At 33.6% G+C, this 22,880-nt stretch overlaps 1 protein-coding gene across 7 annotated transcripts in view; it reads right to left on the reverse strand.

Annotated features, from left to right (window-relative positions):
* RANBP17 (RAN binding protein 17) overlaps positions 1-22,880 on the reverse strand; it is a 313,454-nt gene that overhangs the window by 181,482 nt on the left and 109,092 nt on the right. The window lies entirely within an intron of this gene.

Below are 22,880 nucleotides of genomic sequence, written 5' to 3' on the forward strand. Positions count from 1 at the left end.
ATTTGTGTCAAACCTTTATCTTCATGCAAACTAGAAATAATGTTTTCTCTTGCACAAGAGAACATTATAAGCATTACAAAACTGTTCAAATTGTTAAGTTAAATATTATAATTAGTTTGGCAGAGCTAATACAAATCACATTTACAGACTAACAATAATAAAATTGAAGTACCAGTTAAATATCCAAAATAATTAAAGGAATCATTTTTAGCCTGGCATAATTAGCTAATTCACTTTACAAGCATTTATTAAAATGAATTCACATGTTATTATTCCATAGGTAGTTACACAATAGTGTTTATACAGGAAAAAATAATGAACCAAACTCTTTGTATCCAGCCCTCCACAATTAAAACGAAGACTCCCCAAGTAATATCAATCTAGGATAGACTAATTAAGTTTGGTTTGATAACCATTCATTTCTTCTATTGCCTCTGAGCAAATTGTTTATTAGAGAAAGTTATTTTACACAAATCAAATCAAACTGGGTAAACCATTATATTTGAGGGAAACTTTAGCCATCAGTCAATTAATCCATCATTTTCTCCAGACACTATTGTTTAACGAGCAGATCATATTATCAACAATTTAGATATCATATGATTCAATTATAGCAGTAAATTTATTGACAGTTTCTCTAATACTTTTATTATGAGTAAATTTGGATTTCTCTCTATCTTTGTGAGCAAAGCAAAACTCAAATTGGGTATTACAGTCAAATATTAAATATAAGATTCTCTACAAATTTTATAATGGTTTGGAAATACATTATTACTGCAAGGAAAAATAAGAGTTAATGAATTAAAACTGCTAGTAAAGTAAAATAAAATTTCAACATAAAAATTACTAAAATATTTCTTTAATATGCTGAAATATATCTATATGACCTTATAGCTATATTAAAAATACATTTTAAGAATGGACTTAAGAAAATACTAATTTGTACTCACAAACAATTAGGAAAAATTTGTCACTCTATAATCTTGATGTTCAAGCCATATGCCAATTGAATTTATATGAGCTATTAAAGCTATAGTTTGGCTCATTAGATGTGTAAGAATACAGGTTTCACAGGAGGCATTAAAGTAAAAATGTCATAATATTAATATTCATAGACAGCATGAGAAAAAATAACACTTTCCTACACCTGCTTAGAAGACCATATTTAAGATCAAAACAGAGCAACAGCACTGATTTCTAATTCTTAGTAGGAAATACGTTAAGTGCATAATTTGCTGGTTTATCTAGTTAGATGAAATCTCAATCAAACAGGATTTTCTTTTAATCTAAGAATTTAAAAATAGATCCTTTCTACATACATTTGTCTCTTTATAATTTTGGCTCTTAAAGTCCAAAACAATTTATTAACATTTTGTTAATAGATTGTCTCTGTTCATTTTATGTCAGATAGTTTTATCTCGTCAATGTGAGTTTAAATCCCTCAGAGTTATGGTCTATGGCTAAGACTTATTCTCTACCTCATGTAAGGGAAGTTCTAGACTCTCTATCGAATGACAGAATGGTACGTGCTTGGAAAGAGCTTCTGATTTGTCCTACCCCAATTCTCTCTCACTACATACAATAAAGAAATTGAGAATCAGAAGTGTCTGAGCCCATATGACATACCTAATTACTAGTACCGATTAGACAAACATGCTAACAATAACTTGTTTATGCAATATACATATTCCTGTTGAACAACTATAGCTGCTAGTGGCTAGCCTATGTAATCTAACAGTGACAGCAAGGCAGAGTTGTTCAATAGCCAAAGGAATAGCATATGGCCTAAGAATTACAAATTCCTACATTTTCCACAGTTCTCAAAATGCACTCCTCAGAGGCTTAGGATGCCAGAGAGACAAGTCAGGGTCACCACAGAGACAGTAAGAACTGAGCCACTGGAACATCTGGCTCCCTGCAATCACTGTATCCTCATTTCTGTCAGAACCATTTGCTTCTGTGTAAGATTTATTTAAGAAACAGTTAATTATAAACCAGTTTGAAACCATTATCTTATCCTATGTATATTCCTGAAATCTTCAGAATAAAATGTTTTAAGAAAAGAGTGAACTTAGGTTTTTTGTTTTTTAAGAATACTTCATTTTATGTATTTGCCTCAAAAAGATTTACTTATTACAAAGTAATTATAGGAACATCTATATGAAAATACTGTAGTCACTTATTTGATAGAGTTCGATATTTGCATGGTACAAACTGTTTAATGCTAAGTACAGGAAAGCAGTCAACAGTCAATATATAACATCAATTGTATCTCTTTTTTGAAGTCATCCCATATTCATCCACTTTTGTGTCCATTAACTACAGTCTTATTATTAGTTTAAGCAAAGTACTATATCCTCTTTTAAAATATTGCAGAAAAGACTTTATGTAACTATTTCTCCAAACATCTTAATATATACTCCCTTCAGACAAAGCAAAAATTTGAGAGTAGGGGTCTTTCTGTGACTATGGTTTCCCTGACAAAAAGATGATGCCTCCCTCTAGACTGGTTATTACAGTCATTAAATGGTTCTTACAAAACATTTAGCTCTCTGTAATTTTATATGGTTTTGATTTATAGTTATAATTAAGAAAAACAATGCAAAAAAGACTCTAGTTAGAACCTTTTAATCCAAAGATGATTCAAATGTGAGTGCTACTGTACTAAAATCATTCTTGATGTTCCTGCTCATCCTCAAAATATTAGCTAAGGGAGAACTCATTGATCCAAACAACTCACCAGCATTAATTAATCATCTCTTTCACCACAAATATTTCAATAATACTGAAAACAACAAATGTATTTAAGTATAGTATCTGTATATGATGATGTACTTCAAAAGTGATTTCAATTGGGATATATAAGACTTCCTTCAACAAATAAAAATATGTTCTCATATTTTATCACAAGTTAGATTGTGAAAGGTGGGGTGGTAGTTTGGCTTCTTTATTTCTTTCTGGGAGATGCTGCTTTGTGCCCAGTGATGATTAAAAAAACTGAGAAATCACAGTACATAAATGAAGCAAATGGGTGACAACAATTACTGAAACGGCTCGCTGCTTAGTAAATATTATGTAATACATTACCCTAAATTTTTACAGTAGCTTTCTAGGGGATAGCTTGAATGCCTTTAGATATTGAATATTTTCCACTATTTCATACCATTGTAGGAAGAACTGAGGAATGACAGGACTGAGTCAATTGCTCAATGTCGTCCAGTGAGAGAATTAATATCCGAATCTAGTTAGCTGGCTCTCCAACACTGAGGATATTCTTACAAGATCATATTGCCGATCTCAATGAACATGTGCTGTGCATTTAACTATGTGTGAAGATTACTGAATACCTACAATAGGGCTGAAAATTGTGTGAGCTATCTGCATCTGCATTCACACTTTCGGCTCTCTTTAGGTTCCTCTGGTATTATTAGGTACAGGTCTTCCTACTTTCAAAAATAGTATACTAAGGCTTAGAGGAGTGACAAAGCTCTTTATTTTCGGTTTTATCTACAAATAATCTCTGATTTACAGAATAACTGCAAAAATAGTTAAAAAGAATTTGTATATATTCTTCACTCACATTCCCTATATGGTCACAAAGCTTTTAAGAGATGTGGCTGGGACCTAAAACATAGCTTTCTGATTCCGAATTATATGGCTCTTTCAACTACACATGAGTCATGGGAGGTTCAAGAAAATATAAGACCCTATGAAAGATCACTGCAAAATGGCCTTTGCAAATGGTCTAAGCAAAAATGACAGGCATTTTTCATAGACTATACTAATTAATGATGATAATACACCAGAATCCAAAACTATATATACTGATTTTCAATGCTAAACAGACTTTTACAAGGACCACCACTAAGAAGCAAAAATATTACAGCATAGTTTCCTCATCCGTAATTTCCTGCAGTTTTGGATTTTTATATGGATTAAAGTGAGAACAGAAGTAACTAGCACAGTGCCTGAAACACTGCAGACACTAAGTAACTGGTAGCTGCTGTTACATAACAAATATTTTGTTTAAATGTGTTTTGTGATTCAGGCTCTTGTCATATACATATGCCAGAGGTATAATCATTGCTTCCCTATAAAAGGAAGCATATTATACAGACAGAAAGAGCTAGCTGCTATTAGGCTTGCTAAGATGCTAACTACTAACAATAACTTGTGCATGTTGTTTAGGCTGGGGAGAAAAAGTTACCAATTCTTTGCCACTACAAAATGTCACCTTGCATTTGGAAAAGCAGTAGCTAGGAGTAGTATTATAAGGATAACATTTTATTATGAGAATTTTTAACATACAGAAGAGCTGAAAGAACTGTACAATAAACAGCCATATATCCACATTCTAGATTTTATAATTAAAGAGTTCCTGTATTTTGCATTATTACATACCTTGCCATCCTTCTATCCATCCATTAATCCATCAGTTAGAAGGGGTTTTTAAGTCCTTAGAGTCATAAAAGTTTTAGTAATTACATGTGTAATCTGTTACACAGCAACACATAACTAATGCAGGATACAACTAGAAAAATTCTTAGCAGCTTCCTCTTCTCTGTGTCAAAACTTAACTTACATACATTTTTAGCTTCTTCTCTCTCTTGGAACCTTAGACTTCTCTTAGTGTCTTCTTTTTACCTCAGTATCCCCATGTTTGGTTCCTTTTCTTCCTCACCTTCTGCCTTAGAAGAAGGCAAATGATTCTCAAAACTTTTTGCAATTCAAGGACCCCTTTTACAGGATTAAAGATCCCCCAAACTCTACGTCTCATCTATTTCAATTTGTCTGTAAGTCAAATAAATAAAATAGCAAGACTTCACAAGCTTTAATGGAGCTCTGGACTACTTTGGAAGGGCCATTAAATAATGTTTGTTTTTACTGAGTGCTAGAAATAAATTGGAAACCTATCTATACCAGCACAAAAAGTACAAATATTCCCCAATTATAAGCTCTTAAATATATAGGGTAGTCCATGGCTCACACTCTGAGAATTTGACATAACTTATCAAAAATATCTAGATCCCCACAGAAGATATACGTGATAGACTGAATATGTTAAAAGTATATTTAAACAGTTAAAAAGTAGATCATTTACAATATATTAAGAAAGCTATTGAAAGCATCATTTGAGTCTGAACTACCTCTCTAAGAGCAAAAACCTAGCCAAAGAAAAAATCTTTAATGGTATTAAATTCATCATTATAAATCTTAAAAATTACTAAGGCATTGTTTTTAATTTCTCATTATTTGTCCCTTACTTACTTCGCTGAGCTACACTGGCCTTGCTGTTGTGCAAACACACCAAACATGCTTCTGTCTTAGAAATTTGTATTCACCGTTCTGGGGTATTTTATCACAGATACCATTATGGTAGTTCTGCACTTTATTGAGATTTTTGCTAAAATGTCACTTCATTAGAAAGGCCTTCTGGGGACCTCCCTGGTGGCACAGTGGTTAAGAATCTGCCTGCCAATGCAGGGGACACGGGCTCGAGCCCTGGTCCAGGAAGAGCCCACATGCTGCTGAGCAACTAAGGCCAAGCACCACAACTACTGAGCCTGTGCTCTAGAGCCCGCGAGCCACAACTACTGAGCCCACGAGCCACAACTATTGAGCCCGTGCCGCCTAGAGCCCGTGCTCCGCAACAAAGAGAAGCCACTGCAATGAGAAGCCCATGCTTCTGCGACGAAGGGTAGCCCCCGCTCTCCACAACTAGAGAAAGCCCGCGCACAGCAACAAAGACCCAACACAGCCAAAAAAATTAATTAATTTAAAAAAAGGCCTTCTATAAATATCCTATATTAAAACAACCCCACCTAGCACTCCCTATCACCCATATCTCACTTTTTCTTCTTAGCTCTTAATGCTTATTTTTATTGTTTACTATTATTTTTGTAATTTTTTATTTATTAGTATCTCTCCAACTAGACTATAAAAAACAACAAAAGTTATTTTATTCATGTTCTCCCTTGTTCCCCAAAAGATTTGGAAGCAGGTAACAAATTTAATACAACTTCAAATCCTGCTTGAAATTATGTTAAGTGTAAAATGAGTCACAGATAGATGGTTTCAAAGATTTAAAATACATCTTTCTAACGTCTCCTCTCTCTTATTCCTGGCATTTTGCTTTTGTATTGCTTCTTCGCTTTGTTTTTAACATGGAAAGTGCTCCCAAGAAGCGATGACGTGAATCAAGAGAAAGTCACAAAAATATTCATATAGTTCAAAATGGCTGTGTAATCTGGCAAGCAGGGAATGAATTCAGTTATTTAGGAGGCTTTTCAGTTTCTTACATTTTAAGAATATACTAGAGTTAGGTGAGGCATAGTTTAGGCCTATGTCCCCTCAGCCAATTCTGAACTCTCGTTTCACAGAGTATGTCTCACTGCAGTTAAGACATACTTTGACAAGCGTTCAGTTTTTATACCACCACAACCACTATATGTGTTATAAATAAAAACTGTGACTTACAAAGAGGGTGGTAATTACATCATGATAGGCATTAGAGTAATGCCTAAGTGGCTTGTGAGAAAATTATAACCTAAGAACAGAGTTATCTCTCTTGGAAGAATATGTTGTCATTTCTAACTTTGCAGGTGGTTATTATTGCTTTAGCTAAGAATTTATAGGTATAGTACTTTATCATCATGAATATATTTATGCCAGCTTCTGGTTTTTGTTTTATACTGTTATTTGTTATTTAAATTGTCATGGTGTCAAATCACAATGAAGCTGAGATCAGAAAGCCACTCTGCACTGAGCAGAACTTTCAATCCAAGCAATGATCTTAGCCCAAAAGTCAACACACTAGCCTTTTTACTGTTCTAAATAATGGTCTCAATGTTATAAACAAGACTCAACAGAGAGAGGATGAACATATGCACAATTTAACTAACAAGTTTTAGTGTCGTGGGATTTTTTTCTTTAATATAGAGGCAATATATTTCTTCCATTTCCCTCTTTGAGACATCAAAAGTCTTTTACAATCAGGCCCCAGGCAATTGTTCCATATTCTACCTCTCTTCATTGCTTAGAATATTGTTGCATTCATACATTTATTATTTCAACTGAAGAGTCAGAAGACTACTGACCTATTCACACTATTAATAAAATATAGAGAGTACTGAAAAATAGCCTGAAGTTTAAATGGTATTACCCACCCACAAAAATGTCAAGCTTAGCAGCAGTAAAATGTCTAATCTCGCAAGTGACAAAAGGCAGATTCCAAGTCCAGCCCTGAGCACTGGAAGTGCGTTAGACTACAGACTTCGAAAAGATACGTTTGGGAAAAAAAACCTTTACAAAATATTTAAAGGCTACGATTCGTGTAATATATAAACAATAACGTGAGCGTAACAAATATATATGACCTTTTAAGTAATAAGAAAAGCAAAAAGAGTCTCCAGTTTTCTATTACTACTGTTTATTTTCCTCATAAGTTTCACCCATTTATTGTACAATAATCCCTCATTACTGTAGCACAATAATGCATAGTCTATACCCACCTATAGTTGTCTTGTGTCTATTTAGTTTTAGAGCAAGCAAGCAATTTGAGAATATGGTAATAAAGCCTCAATCACAGTAATGATGTACGATGGGCTGTAATTTCTCTGTGCTAATGGGTTACAAACAATATTACAGTGATGACGGGAATCTCATTGATTCATTATATGACTGCAATAATATCAAAATGACTTAATATAGATCACTATTAAGTCATGCACATGCTACTAACAACCTCTATATTTCACTATATAGATATATAGGGAAATAAAAGTAACACTAGTCTTTCTACATAAAAGTTCACACAGCACAAAACATTTTGTGTTGAGTACCCTAAATCAATGTTTAAAGTTGGAATTACTGCATTGAACTGGTTCTTTGAAAAGAAAACCATTGGTTTTAATCTGCTTGAAGCAATCAATTACTCCCTGTCCTCTTTATTCCAAACTGTAATGAAAACTAAACTGCGTTGTCTTGAAAACTAAATGTGAAGATGATCATAAACAGAATTTAAACTCCATGGATTATTCATATCTACCCATTTAGATTTGCCATTTCCATTATGAGTACATTTGCCACGAGCATTTAATGGACATCTAAAAGGGAATTCATTAAAGCAGGAGCTGTTGGCAGCACTTATGGGCTTCAGACTGCTTTATGCTTGCCTTTAATAGCTCACTATTACAAAAGTGATATATTGTGTTCATCCCATTAGTAGTTTGCAGAAAGGTCTGCAAGAGATAACAAACCCTTCTGAATATTTTCAGAACTGAAAGTAAATCATAGTTTTTTGAAGTATCATATTCTAACAATATACAATTTTAGAGTCTACTAAATTTAGTTGTTTCAAGCCAAATAAGATTTTAGCAACCACAGATACATTTTACGAAGCAGGAACCACCTTTCTGAAATATTCTCTGGTTATTAATGTAAGACATTAGTAGCCAACAGGCAATCCAATAAATTACTTGAAGGTACAATAGGGATAATAGTACAATACATATTTCTATGAGTTAATGGCAAGACATCACCAAAAGAAAAGCTAGGTAGAATATTCCTATACAATTTCATGCTGCCACTCTTCAGGAGGCATGAAAGGACTGTTTCTGACATCCTGGATGCATTAAAAGGGTTTCTTAGAAGAATGACATTCATTGTTTTTTGTTTGTTTTGTTTTTGTTTTTTGGTCCTACAGAGGACACAGAAAATGGAAACAAAGAAACACAAAACATGATTTTACTGTTAAAACTTATTTGAGTAATGCAATCAAATCTTAACTGGGAAGGGAGAATAAGGAAAGGAACCCCCAATTTCAGTATGTAATCTCTATAATGCCTATGTCTAAGCTATGTTTTATTCCAAACTTAACATACTTTACTTAAAAGATAACTTGAAGCTTATAGTGGGGTCAGTAGCATGCCTTTTTCTTAGAAAGGGCAGAACAATCCTATCAATGCACAGAAGAGTCTAAAAGTCACATCATGTGGTTCTAGAATTAATCAATTACTTATTTTTCATAGCACATTTGCCTTTCTAATTTTGTTTTGCTTATAGTAAGGGAAATGAGCTAGCATGTCCCTTATTACACTTACCGGGTGTCTGAAGTATGTTAACTGGTGTAGAATGGAAATGTTATCATGGGTAATCTAAATCTATACATTTAATTCTTTAAATCTCTGTGTAGATAATTAAGAGCTGACACCATCATGATATTTTAAAGACTAAAAACTGGTCTTTTAAATCTCAGTTCATTTGTTTATTAAAACAGATGTTGCAATGATTTCACTGATATAAATATGGAAATATCTAAAATTCACATATACATCTACATAAAAAACTACTGGCTACATAAGTAAAAGAGTAAGAGAAGGGTAAATATAAGGCATTATTTTAACACTTACACTCTTTAGATATACACATACTTCTAAAGGCAGTCAAATACTCAAGTTTCATTCATAGTTTGCTATTTCTTCAAAATTACAATTCCTCAACAATGTAGTTGATTATCCCAGCCCAAGAGCAGCATGGGAAATCTGTGTTACTCCCTAAGCTTTTGAAACATGGCCACTGACTTCATTACAATGCAGATTCTAATATGTAATAAACATTTTAATGTGTATGACATTCCTGGTTAAGTAATGTAATTCAGATTTCTAAATATTTAAGTTACTTTATAGATTTATAGGATTGGGTTAGGATATGTTCATGTACTCACATAGTGCACATATAGGAACCTAATCATATTAACAGTTACAGTCTAGTGGGAAATAACTTTTTGTTAGCATCTGAAGCAGAGTTAAATAAATAACTTTCCTGTTCAAGACAGATTATCTTGGAAATATTTTTTAACACCAGTGAATATTTTCAGTTCTTCTGCACGTTACACTAAACATAAGGGGATTACAAAACAGAGGATCTGTATTCAACAAATTCTGTGTGTAAGCCCATACTAATTTAATTGTACTGATATAGAATCAAGTAAACAAGTACTTTATTTAGGTTCCAGTCGTAAAACATCAGGGGGTTCCGAATAATAAATGCTTGAAAAAGTTGCTTTCCCAGCCAAAGAAAAGTTCTCTTGCTCAAAACTAGTACTGACATTTTTGAGTAATAAACACCAAAAAATGCATCTCAAAAAGCCAATATTAAAGGGTAATACAACCATTTAGCTTCTTGGCTGACAAAATTTCAGAGAGGAAGACAACTGCTTTTTCCCACTAAGTAGGAGTCATTCTTTACTGTAGCAAACTGAAGTGTATTAACTTCACTGAAGTATATTAACTTCAGTTCATAACTTAGGAGTCACCTGGAGAGTTAGCCAATGGAAGGAAATAAAAGCCCAATTTATTCCTATCTTTGTGTTGGCAAACGGCAGAGACAAGGTATATCAGAGTAGTACTACTTCTGTTTTCCTCACAATTAAATGCATAGTGTCATTATCAAGATGCAACAAATTAATGTTTTATAAGATTGACAAGTAATTTATTATAGTATATAAAGGGTCACCTATAAAACAAATTATATATAATGTACAAGTGCATTTTGTTTTTCAGATTTTTATTTTAATTGTATTTTTTTAAAGATTTTTTTGATGTGGACCACTTTTAAAGTCTTTATGAATTTGTTACAATATTGCTTCTATTTTATGTTTTGGGGGATTTTTTGGCCATGAGGCATGTGGGATCTTAGCTCCCCAAGCAGGGATCAAACCCACGCCCCCTGCACTGGAAGGCGAAGTCTTAACCACTGGACTACCAGGGAAGTCCCTACAAGTGCATTGTGAAGGATAGATTATCAATGTCAGAATACAAGGAAGATTTTTCCCCCCAATTAAAAAAAGCTTTTGAAACTGAGTTGTCTTGAAAATAGCCTCATAGCCACAGACCTAATTCACCTCCCAGCTTAAAATATAGCATCAAGGTGCAAAGTCAGACTTCAATTAGCTAAGACCACTTGCCTGAGGAGCAATCATAAATTTCTGCTTATAACTAGCTTATGGAAATTGGATACAGAACAGGGAAATTCTTGTCTTTGCCCTTAATCGTTATGACATTAAGTGAAAGAATCCATGACAAACCAACGAAGACTTTCATGATGACCATGCATGTAAATGTTAGCTCTAATATTCTGAATCCGCCGCTGGATTCAAGACATCTACAAACACAGTTAAAAGCTATTAAAATTACAAAGGTACAAGATTATATCTGCTAGATTGACTTTAAGTTGCTCTCAACTCTTACAAGTTCAATAAAAATGGAAACAAGGATCAGCACTAAAACTGCAACTAGAAATACCTGTTTCAATATGTCTTTCTCTCTCACCATACACACATACTCCTTTTAAGATTTCTGGAACTTAAAATGAGTAAGTATTCTGAAATGATTACATTATTCAGCAAAGAGAATTTTTAATTGATGTGATTAATCATTAATAGTTTAGGTGGGTCGTAGAATTAATGGATAGATGAATTGTATATCTCTCTGGGGTCTAGGAAGCTTTAAAAAACTAAGGCTGACTGATGCTGAGTGAGATAATGCCTGAGTGTGACTTACCTGACCAGAAAAGAAATTGGCTTAACATACAGACTGACTTGCCCTCACCTGGACCCTTAGAGTGTGATCCCTGGTTCAGATGATGATGGGTCAGATCGTTCTCAAGGAGGAAGAAACCCGACTTGGATAGGTTTGCCACAAGCCCTTCACAGGAAGATGTCAGTCTTCTGTGCAAGACAAAAAAGAAAAGAAAAAAAAGGTACAGTGGCAGTGGATGAATTCTCCTTTCTTAGGAGAGGAAAAAAAATCAGGTATGCATATTCTCCACTTAGCTACCTCTTTTCTGTACACAAGGCAAAGAAAGTCTCTGCAAAAGTGGGAGAGACAAAGGTATCAAAAGTCTAAATCATTTTGGAATAGATATTATAATAATAAAGATGCTAATTACAACTGATTATTTTCATGGCCCCGCTGAATTTGATTTGGGGAAGATCAATGATCAAAAGTTTGTTTTCACGGGCAAAGTAGTTAGTCCTAGAATATTTCTAAAACTGCTTTAGAGTAGATAAGGAGGATGTCAACAATGCAGTGTCAATCCAAATCGTGAAATTATTTTCAGATATTATAGCTACTCTAATGGTGATTTAAAAGAATATATCTTTCCGGAGTCCAAATTATCTGGCATTCCAAAGACCAGTATTTGATACGTCTCTAACATGTTCCAATCAAGTTTTCCATAGGTATAAAATATCTTTACTGATATTTTCAAAAAAGAATTCTAAAAATACTATTTTTCTCCAAGACTGATGATTTAGTTCTTTTAAGAATCTATACTCAAAAATATCATGTTAGTCTTTTTTATAGATTCACAAAGTTTTATTTTAGATAATTAGCAAACTTCAGGATTTCATGATGTCTATTTTGCCCTACTAAACACAGTAAATTTCTGTTTTTTATTTATAAAAATTTGTTTAGCTTTATTTGCAGTGCCATATATGTCTAATATTAATTTAACTGTTTTTCTTCATGGGCAAGACTAGAATTTCAATGTTCTGTATGTATGGGTACCACTTAGTTTTTACTTTTAAAAAAGCAATAAGCAAAAAACTCCATTTCACATGAATGAGATGACAGGGTGAGATGATGTAGAAGCTAATAAATGCTACCTTAAAAATACACTCAAAATAAGACTGGCTGCAAAAGTTCAATAGCTACTATAAAAATCTAATAGGATAACTAATTAATAGCTGATATATTTATATGAAATCAAAATCCCTTCCTCAATTCTAGTTCTCACCTCCCATTCTACAAAATAAACAGGAATTACTAGGTCTAGTCGTCTATAGCTCAAATGGCAAATAATAAAATTGATCTCTGTAATGAAAATCACTATATGAAGCTACAAAGTTTAGCACTTAAACTTAAGTGTGAAAGAAATTATTATGAAGCAAGGTTTGATGACCAAAATATTATTATTATTAATTATAATATGATCTTACTGGGGTTAGTGCAAATGCTTTACAGACTTTTTTTTTCAGATACTAGGGGTGTTTTTTTTGCTGTTTTTCTTATTTATTTTATTTTTTATTGTTTTTGCGGTACGCAGGCCTCTCACTGCTGTGGTGTCTCCCATTGCGGAGCACAGGCTCTGGACGTGCAGGCCCAGTGGCCATGGCCCACGGGCCCAGCCGCTTCGCGGCATGCAGGATCCTCCCGGACCAGGGCACGAACCCGGGTCCCCTGCATCGGCAGGCAGACTCTCAATCACTGCACCACCAGGGAAGCCCTCTTATTTATTTTTAAAAAACATTATTGAAGTGTAGTTGATTTACAATGTCATGTTAGTTCCAGGTGTACAGCACAGTGATTCAGTAATACATGTATATATATGAACATATATATATTCTTTTCCTTTATAGGTTATTACAAAATATTGAGTATAGTTCCCTGTGCTATACAGTAAGTCCTTGTTGGGTATCTATTTTATATATAGTAGTGTGTATGTGTTAATCCCAACCTCTTAATTTATCCCTCCCCCCTTTTCCCTTTGGTAACCATAAGTTTGTTTTCCTTGTCTGTGGGTCTATTTCTGTTTTGTAAACAAGTTCATTTGTATCTTTTTTTTTGACCCCACATATAAGTGATATAATGTGACATTTGTCTTTCTCTTATAGATTTATATTGTATGTACAAGTAGATGAGTTCTTTATTAAGGGGATTTTTAAAACATAGAAAATTCCAAAGAAGAGCTATAATACTCTCTGCAAAGCTCACAAATAGGAGAAGGGGAAGTGTTTAGCTCTACCAAGATATCAAGGGTAATTCCCTTGAAGAGCATTACAAGGAGATAAGATGCTTCATGGCAGAAATGAGTTTACCAATGCTGAAAGAAAAGACAAAAATGAATTCTTCATGATACTGATTTATCATAGAAATATCAGAATCTTTAAGACTTCTAAACCATGCAGTAATAACAGAATGAAGCTAAGCTGCAGTTTCTCAAAGCAGAGCCTTGCCCTATATGATAAACTCTTTAAGGAACAGACTCTTAAAGATCCATCCAAATTTTACTACATGTTCTAAGGCAGAGAAAATGTGAAACATTCCATAATTTAATTCGAATATGTGAGTAATTTCTCAACTTAGGATCAAAACTATGACAACTAAGAAAAATACTGAATGTCAAATGGAGTAAGTTCATCTGTAGCCTTGGTGTAATTTTTGCATAACTATTCTAGAGCATGCCTGCAAAGATCCAAACCAAATTACTAAATTTCAGCATTCAGTATTTTACAGATGTTTGTTAATCCAAAAAGTACCTGTATTTTCACAATCATTATGTAAATATTAACAAATAATGAATATATGAGCTAGTATGTATAGATACTAACTTTAATCCCTTTGGAGTAAAAAGGAAAAATTAGTTGGAAGCCTGTGGTAAAGTTACAAATTGCAGTTTTCCCAATAATAATCCGGTTAGGAGGCTGTAACACAAAGTGTAAGAACATAAGAGCCTCTAGAGAAAGATCAATTGGGTCTGAATCATGGCTCTCCCATGTACTAGCTGTATGACTCTTGGCAAGTGAAATAACCCTTGTGAGCCTCAGTTTCCCCACATAAAAATTAGGATAAGTCTATCTCTACATTGTAGGGTAGCACAGTGAATAGGAAGCACATGAAAGTTGCTCAACAAATGGCAACTATTGTCATTATTCTTTACTAAATTTTTCCTAAGGAATTTAACAGCCTCTCAAAGAGAAATTATAAATTTCAGGGGTTTTGTGATAATTGAAACACATGATATACTCATTTATTATTTCATTTCACAAATATTTACTGACTGTCAGAAAATATGCTGAGAACACAATGGTGAACAAAACAGACACATAATTACATTAATTATAGTTGTGAATACTCACAGTGTGATAAGTGCTTAGAAGACTAAAGACTAAGTAATATGACTTCATATAACTGAAGGCCCTAAGATAGGAAGGAAGGATGAGGGAAGGCCGACCAGAGAAAACAGTGTAGGAATTAGCAAGGCAAAGAACAGAGAAAGATCATTCCAGGGAGAAGAAACAATATATGCAAAGGCCCTGGTAAAGTATTTGGAGAATTTTGGAACTGAAAAAATGCCAGAGTACCTAGAGAAAAGAAACAAAAAAAGAAAAGGAAACTGGTATAGGATAGGACTGGAGAGGGAGACAGAGAGTTTCTTCAGCAGATGCTATAAGCCATGGAAAAGATTTGGTCTTTATCCTACTAACAAAGGGAGACACTAATTTTCATTGTAAAACAACCACTTTGGCTATCGTATACGATGAACAATTTTGGGGGTTGCAAGAATAGATATGGGCAGACCATTAGAAAATCGCCACGGAGGTCATGGAGAGGTGGCCTCGACTAGTAACATGCTGATACATATAAAATTATATAAAATCAAATACTTAGGACAGAGAACTGAAAGGTTTAAATGGCTACAGCGAGTTCTAGGTTATAGACGTGAGCATCAGATGCCATTTACTGAACAGAGAAATCTAAAAGTAAAGCAGCGTTTTCAGGGGATGTCATGAATTCTGTTTAGAGGCTCCTGAATTTAAGATGCTAAACAGATGTCAGGTAGACGGCTGGATGCGTAAGTCTAAAGTTCAGAGGACAGGCCCAACTAGAGATACGTATTTGGGCTCTTCAGTAAATAAATGGTAATTAAAGACACAGAAGATGAGACTAAGGAGAAAACGGAGAAGACAGATATGAAGACCTAAGCCCAGCCCTAAGAAACAATGTTTAAAGGTCAAATTTAGGAAAGTTAGTATACAAAGAAGCTGAGAAGGAATTATGAGAGAGATTAAAACAAGAAAGCATGGTGTCAGAGAAGCTAAGGAAAAGGAAAAATTGTTTCAAGGAGAAAGTGGTCACTTATGTTGAATGCTCGTTCATTTAAAGTTCATTAAGATAAGGGTAAAAAAGTATTCACCAGCTTTATAAATACTACTGTCATTGGTGATCTCAGCTCAAGCAATAAATGGGTAGTTCTTTTATGTCAGGTGTGGCAAACTTTTTCTTAAAAGATCAGATAATAAATATTTTAGGCTTATGGGCCAACTACTACCTTTGCCATTGTTGCTCAAAAGCAACCACAGACAATACATAAAGGAATAGGTGTGGCTGTTTTCCAATAAAACTTTATTTACAAAACAGGCATGGCCCTCAGACCATAGTCTGACAATTCTTATATCAATCAAGCCTCACGTCAAACATTAACTACTTCAGCAAGGCCTTTCATGTTCTTCCCATCTAAAGCAGACTCTTCTTTCTATCTTTCTATCATACCATCCTGCATTACTGTCTTCACAGCACTTATCTAGTATCTTAAATTACCTTTCGGATTTGCTTAGTTATTAAATATTTCTCTCTGCTTCCTCTGAAATGTAAGTTTCATGAGACTAGAGATCAAGCCTGTACAGTTCACATTTTTAAATCTCTAGTATCTAAAGTAGAGATGTTGTTCCCAGTTCAATGTTTTTTTTTTTTCCTCCCAAAAGAATGAACTTGCTCTTCTAGCCATGATGCAGTAACAGGCACCCGGCTCACCCTTCTACCTTAAGCAGCAAGAGAAGTAGATTAAATATAATAAGGAACAGTTTTGAGAAAATGGAAAACAGGCAGTACAGGACTTGGATTCCTATAAGAAGGAAACAAACAAGCATTCTGGACTGTAGAGAAGGAGGGGGTATTCTAAGTATAGTACAACAGTCTCACTGAGTTGAGGAGGCAAATATAAGAGTTCAGAATCTGAAGTAACTTGAACCTTCAGGGCAGAGTTCCAGAAGAAGTTTCAGAATGTTCACAGACTTCATGTCAGAGACCACAACAGCCAGAAGGCAATGAAACACATTTTTAAATAGCAGAAGGAAAGAAAATGTCAAACCAGAATTCTATACCCAGTAAAAATATCTTTCAAAGGTAAAGGCAAAGGATTTTTCAGGCAAAAGAAAAGAAGCTGAGGGAATTAGTTTCCATCAGACCTGAACTACAAGAAATGTTAAAAAAAAAAAACAGTTTTTCACATGGAAAATAAAGAAGATACCATAAAGAAATCTACAACTACAGAAAAAAAGTGTCAAATAGCACATATGTAGGTATATATAAAAACTTTCACCTTCATTCTTCTATTTCTCTGAAAGACAACAACTAAAAAATAATAACAATGTATTGAGAGGTTTATAAATGTAGAAGTTAAAGAACAGAAGGGTTTAAATGTAAGTATATTCTTGTAAAGTTCTTATATTATATATGAAGTGCTATAATATCATTTCAGGGTAGGTAAATTAGAAATGCATTTTATAAACCGCAGAAAAACTGTTAAATAAAGAGGTATAGCTAACACACCAATAGTAAAGATAAAGTGGAATAATTTAAAAATACTCAATTAATCCAAAACTGGCAGGAAAGGGGGAAAAAAGGGACAAAAAAACTGATGGAACAAACAGAAAACAAACAGCAAGATGACAGCAATATTGATAATTATATTAAAGAGAAACAGTCTAAACCAGGGTCAGTGATCTACAGATCACAGGCCAAATCCAGCTTGCCACCTAGTTTTTTATGGACTATGAGCTAGAAATGGCATTTACACTTATGGTTGAAAAAAAGTTTAATAATAGTATTTCATGACACATGACAATTTCTGAAATTCAAATTTCAATATCCATTAAGTATAGCTTTATTGGAACACAACCATGTCAAATCATTTACATATTGTCTATGGCTGCTTTGTACTAAATAACATAGTGGAGCAGTTGTGACACAAACTGCCTGTAAGGCCTAAAATATTTACTATCCGGCCCTTTACAGAAAAGGTTTACTGATATCTAGTCTAAACATATTAATTATAATGCAGTGACTGTCAGATAGGATACTGCCTGTGAGAAAACTACTTTAAATATAAAGAAACAGGTAGATTAAAAGAAAAAAAAAATACAGAAAAAATAAAATCCATGACTTCTGCCAACATGGAGTAATGGGGATTATATTTACCCCCCTGCCTGAAATAACTAAAAATGCAGACAATTTAAATATATGGAACAATAATTTTCAAGACATTAGAGTCAGGAAGCAAAAAACAGGGATCCCTGGGATTGGCCCAGGGAGGTGGAAGCTTGGTGCAGCCCAGAAGGCTCCCCAGGTTGAGGGACAAAATGACAGTCCAAAAGGCCAGAGCAGCTAGAGTTTTGAGTTTGCAGGAAAGAGTACTGGAAAAGAGAGAGCTATAAAGAGAAAGAACTTCAGAGATGTGTAGAGGACTGAATCTTCAACTGAGTACTTATAAATCCATACATGTATTTGAGGAAACTATCCGATGTCAAAGAAAAAAAAACACAACACCAAAAGGACTAGAGAGAATAGTACCTGGGGTTCACAGAGGGCCCCCAAATAGGTCCCATACCCAACAGCCACAATTGAAAACCTTATAATTCATGGTACATTGAGTAGAATACTCAGAAAGATGTTGTTTTAGCATTGAGGCAAAATTAGTCCTAGACAACATGCTTTTCTGGCTCTGCATAACAAAGCTTAAAAGCAAGATCTGAAAGAATCACACTGTTTCCAAGTACTTTAATTGCTTCCCAGACCAAACTCAACAGTATTTATACAAAAATGTCTGCCATCCAATAAAAAAAATTATTAGGAATGAAAAGAAAAAAATTCTATAAATGCAGAATCAGTAGACAAAGACAAAAAAGAGTTACGATAACATATATAACATGTTCAACAAGAGAGAGAAAAGGGAGAGACAGAAAAATATACCTGAAGAAATAAAAGCCTAAAGTTTTCCCAATTCTAAGAAACTAAAATTTCACAGATTTAAGAAGCTCAACAAATCCCAAACACAAGAAACATGAAGAAAGCAACAGCAAGGCACATGATAATCAAATTGCTTAAAACCAGTGATAAAGATAAAATCTTAAAAGAAGGCAAGAAAAAGGACAAACTGCATACACAGGAAGAGAAAAGAATTACAGCAGATTCTTCATTATAAACATGACAAGTGAGATGGCAGTGGCACAACTTCTTCAATGTATTAAAAAGAAAAAAACTGTCAACCTAGAATGATATTTCCAGTGGAAATATCTTTCAAAACAGAAAACAAAATACATGCTTTTTCAGACATACAAAAGCTGAAAGAATCTTTAATCAGGATTTCTGTGCTACATAAAATTTTATGAGAAATCTTTCAGACAGAAAGAAAATGATGTCACATGGAAATGTGGATTTACACAAAGGAATCAAAAGCATTGGAAGTGGTAACTACATGGATAAATATAAAAGACTTTTTTTCTTATTATTTAAATCTCTTGAAAAGATAACTGACTGCTCAAAGCAAAAATAATATCAAGGTATTGTGGGGCTTATAATATAAGTAGAAGTAAAATGTATGACAACAATAGCATAAGGCCAAAGGGGGAAAATGGAAGTACACTGTCGTGTGATATAACTTGAAAGGGAACTATGATGAACTAAAGATGTATTCTCTTTGTTCTATAAAACCCTGATGAATGACTACTAAACAGAAGTTATAGCTAATAAGTCAAAACAGGAGATAACCTGGAATAATAAAAAGTAATCCAAAAGAAAGCCAAAAAAGTAAAACAAAGAAAAAAGAAAAGGGGAACAAAATCAGTTGAAGCAAACAGGAAAAAAAGCAAGATAATGCATTCAATCCAACCATATCAATAATTATATTAAATGTAAATGGTCTAAACAGCTCAATTAAGTGGTAGAGATTACCATCTAGGATTAAAAAAAAATTGAACCATATGCTGCCTACAAACTTATTTATATATAAAATAAAAACATAGTAAGGTTAAAAGTAAAAGAATGGTATCAGTAATCAAAAGAAAGTGAAAGTAGCCATATCAATACCAAACTAAGTAGATTTCAAAGCAAAGAATATTGCCATGAATAAGGAGGGTCATTTTATAATGATAAAGGGGTCAATTCATCAAGAGGGCATAACAATGTTGTGTTAATTTCTGTTTCTGTAGTACAGAAAAGTGATTCGGTTATACATATACATATATATACACATTCTTTTTAAACAACATTGTAAATCAACTATACTTCAACGACAACAACAAAAATAAATAGAAGAGTCAAAAAAAAAAAAAAAGAGGACATAACAATCCTAAAAGTTTATGGACCTGATAACAGAATTTCAAAATACATGAAGCCATGGGGCTTCCCTGGTGGCGCAGTGGTTGAGAGTCCCCCTGCCGATGCAGGGGACACGGGTTCGTGCCCCGGTCCGGGAAGATCCCACATGCCGCAGAGCGGCTGGGCCCATGAGCCATGGCCGCTGAGCCTGCGTGTCCGGAGCCTGTGCTCCGCAACGGGAGAGGCCACAATAGTGAGAGGCCCGCGTACCGCACACACACACAAAAATACACGAAGCCAGAAAAGCTAGAACTGCAAGAGGAAATAAATATATGTCAGTGATTTCAACAGTTCTCTCTCAATAACCAATAAAACCAAGGAGCCAGAAAATCAGGAATAATATAGAAAATCTCAATACTATTAAAATGTCAGTTCTCCTTGAATAGATCTATATATTTAATACAATTCCAAAAAAGTGTTATTTTTTATAGTGATGTTTAAGCCGATTGTGAAATTTGTAAAGAGAGACAAAAACCAGAATAGCCAAGGCAATTTTTAAAAACAATATCAAATTTAGAAGACTTACACTATGTGATTTTAAGACAGTAAAAGCTACAGTAATCAAAACACTATAATACTGGCATAGAATAGTCTTATAGATCACCATAGGACAGAATAGAGATTTCAGAAATGTAAAGATATTAAAGATAAAGATGTAAAGATATATAACCAATTAATTTTCTAAGGGCTCAAGATAATTCAATGGAAGAAAGGACAGTCTTTTCAGAAACTGGTGCTGAAACAACCTGATATCCATATGGGAAAAAAAAAATGAACCTCTACTCTATCTCACACCACAGACAAAAATTAACTTGAAATGGATCATAGATACAAATGTACAAACTAAAAATATAATACTTCTAGAAGAAAACATAGGAGAGAAGAGTTGTGACCTTGCAAAGGTAAAGATTTCTTAGGACACAAAAAGTAAGAAACAAAAAAGAAAAAAAAAGATAAACTGGACTTCATCAAAATTAAAAATATTTATTCTTCAAAGAACATCATTAAGAAAGCAAACAGTAAATCGCAAACACAAATCACAGAGGGGGAGAAAATGCAATAAATATGTCTGACAAAGGACTGGAACACAGAATTTATAAACAACACTCTATAATAAGAAATAAATATCTCAATAAGAAATACGCAAAAGAGGTGAAGAGACACTTCACAAAGTGAGATATATGAAAGGCCAACAAGTCCATGAAAAGATGCTCCATATCATTAGTCATTAGGAAAATACAAATTAGTACTATAGTAAAATCCCACCATACACTATAATGCTTAAAATTTAAAAGGCTGACAATACCAGATTGACAATGTTGGCAAAGATGTGGAGTAACTGGAACATTCATAAGGTAAGTGAAGGCAGGCAAGAACACTGTAATGCAGAATTGGTACCTGCAGTATAATCTTGTAACTTTGCCGTTTCTGTCATTTTATCTATTTGTTCCATGGTTCACTGTTGGTCTAAAGTGCTCTTTTTGCAAATATTCTACTAAGAATTTTATTTCTTCAGCTATGTAGTATTCTTGGCAATATTGTTTAAACAAATCTAACACTAAGGCGATAACCAGAAAAATACAAACTGCAGGAATTTTTACAAAACAGCTGGCTTGAAGTTCTCAAAAATGTCAATATCATGAAAAAAGAAAGGTGGCAAAAAGATTTTATATTAAAGAGAAAAAAGTAAATTTAACACATGATCATTGTTTCTAGCATTAGAATAAAGCTATACAGGACATTATTGAGACAAGTAAAAACTTAAATACGGACCATATATTAAATGTTCTTACATCATTATTATATTTGAGTGTGATAATGGTATTTTCATATATGAGAACATCCCTCTTCTCAGGAGATACGTGAAAAGTATTCTTAAGGGTTTACTGTCCTGATGTGTGTAACATATTCAAATTGTTCAGAAAAAAGTTTATATGTAATGTGTACATGTAAATGTATCATACATAGAACGAGAGATAAAACAAATGTGGGAAAATGTATGGTATAAAGGCATTTGTTATAACATTCTTTAAACTTTTCTGTAGATTTGAAATTTTAAGTGTGTAATTAAAAAATAATTTCCCATAATTATAATGAAAAACTTTTTAATTCCTTTTTTAAATTAAAAAAATTTTTTTTAACGTTTTTATCGGAGTGTAATTGCTTTCCAATGGGATGTTAGTTTGTTTATAACGAAGTGAATCAGTTATACATATACATATATCCCTATATCTCCTCCCTCTGTGTCATCCCACCCTGCCAGCTGGTCACAAAGCACCGAGCTGATCTCCCTGTGCTATGCGACTGCTTCCCACTAGCTATCTATTCAATTCCTTTTTGATGAATAATATAAAAAGAAACAGAAGTAGTTGCCTATTAGAACAGTACTAAGGGAGACAACAGAGGCCATAAACTATACTAAGTAACTATCCTCATATAACACCCTGGTCATTTCTGATTACCAACTGGGTAATAACATCAATAGTTATTCACATTCCTATGTAATGGCAAATTAAATAAACAAATATATGAAATATATTACCTACTATTAATTGAATTAACCTTAAATTGATTAAACTCTTTTTAGGTACAGTAACTGGTATAAAGTTAGAAATTACTGGGGGCTTTTGTGTCCATATTCATGAGGTATGTTGGTCTGCA

Source organism: Aethalodelphis obliquidens, unplaced genomic scaffold (genome assembly GCF_003676395.1).
Source record: "Aethalodelphis obliquidens isolate GAN/ISIS:26980383/991018 unplaced genomic scaffold, ASM367639v1 scaffold52, whole genome shotgun sequence".
NCBI lineage: Eukaryota > Metazoa > Chordata > Mammalia > Artiodactyla > Delphinidae > Aethalodelphis > Aethalodelphis obliquidens.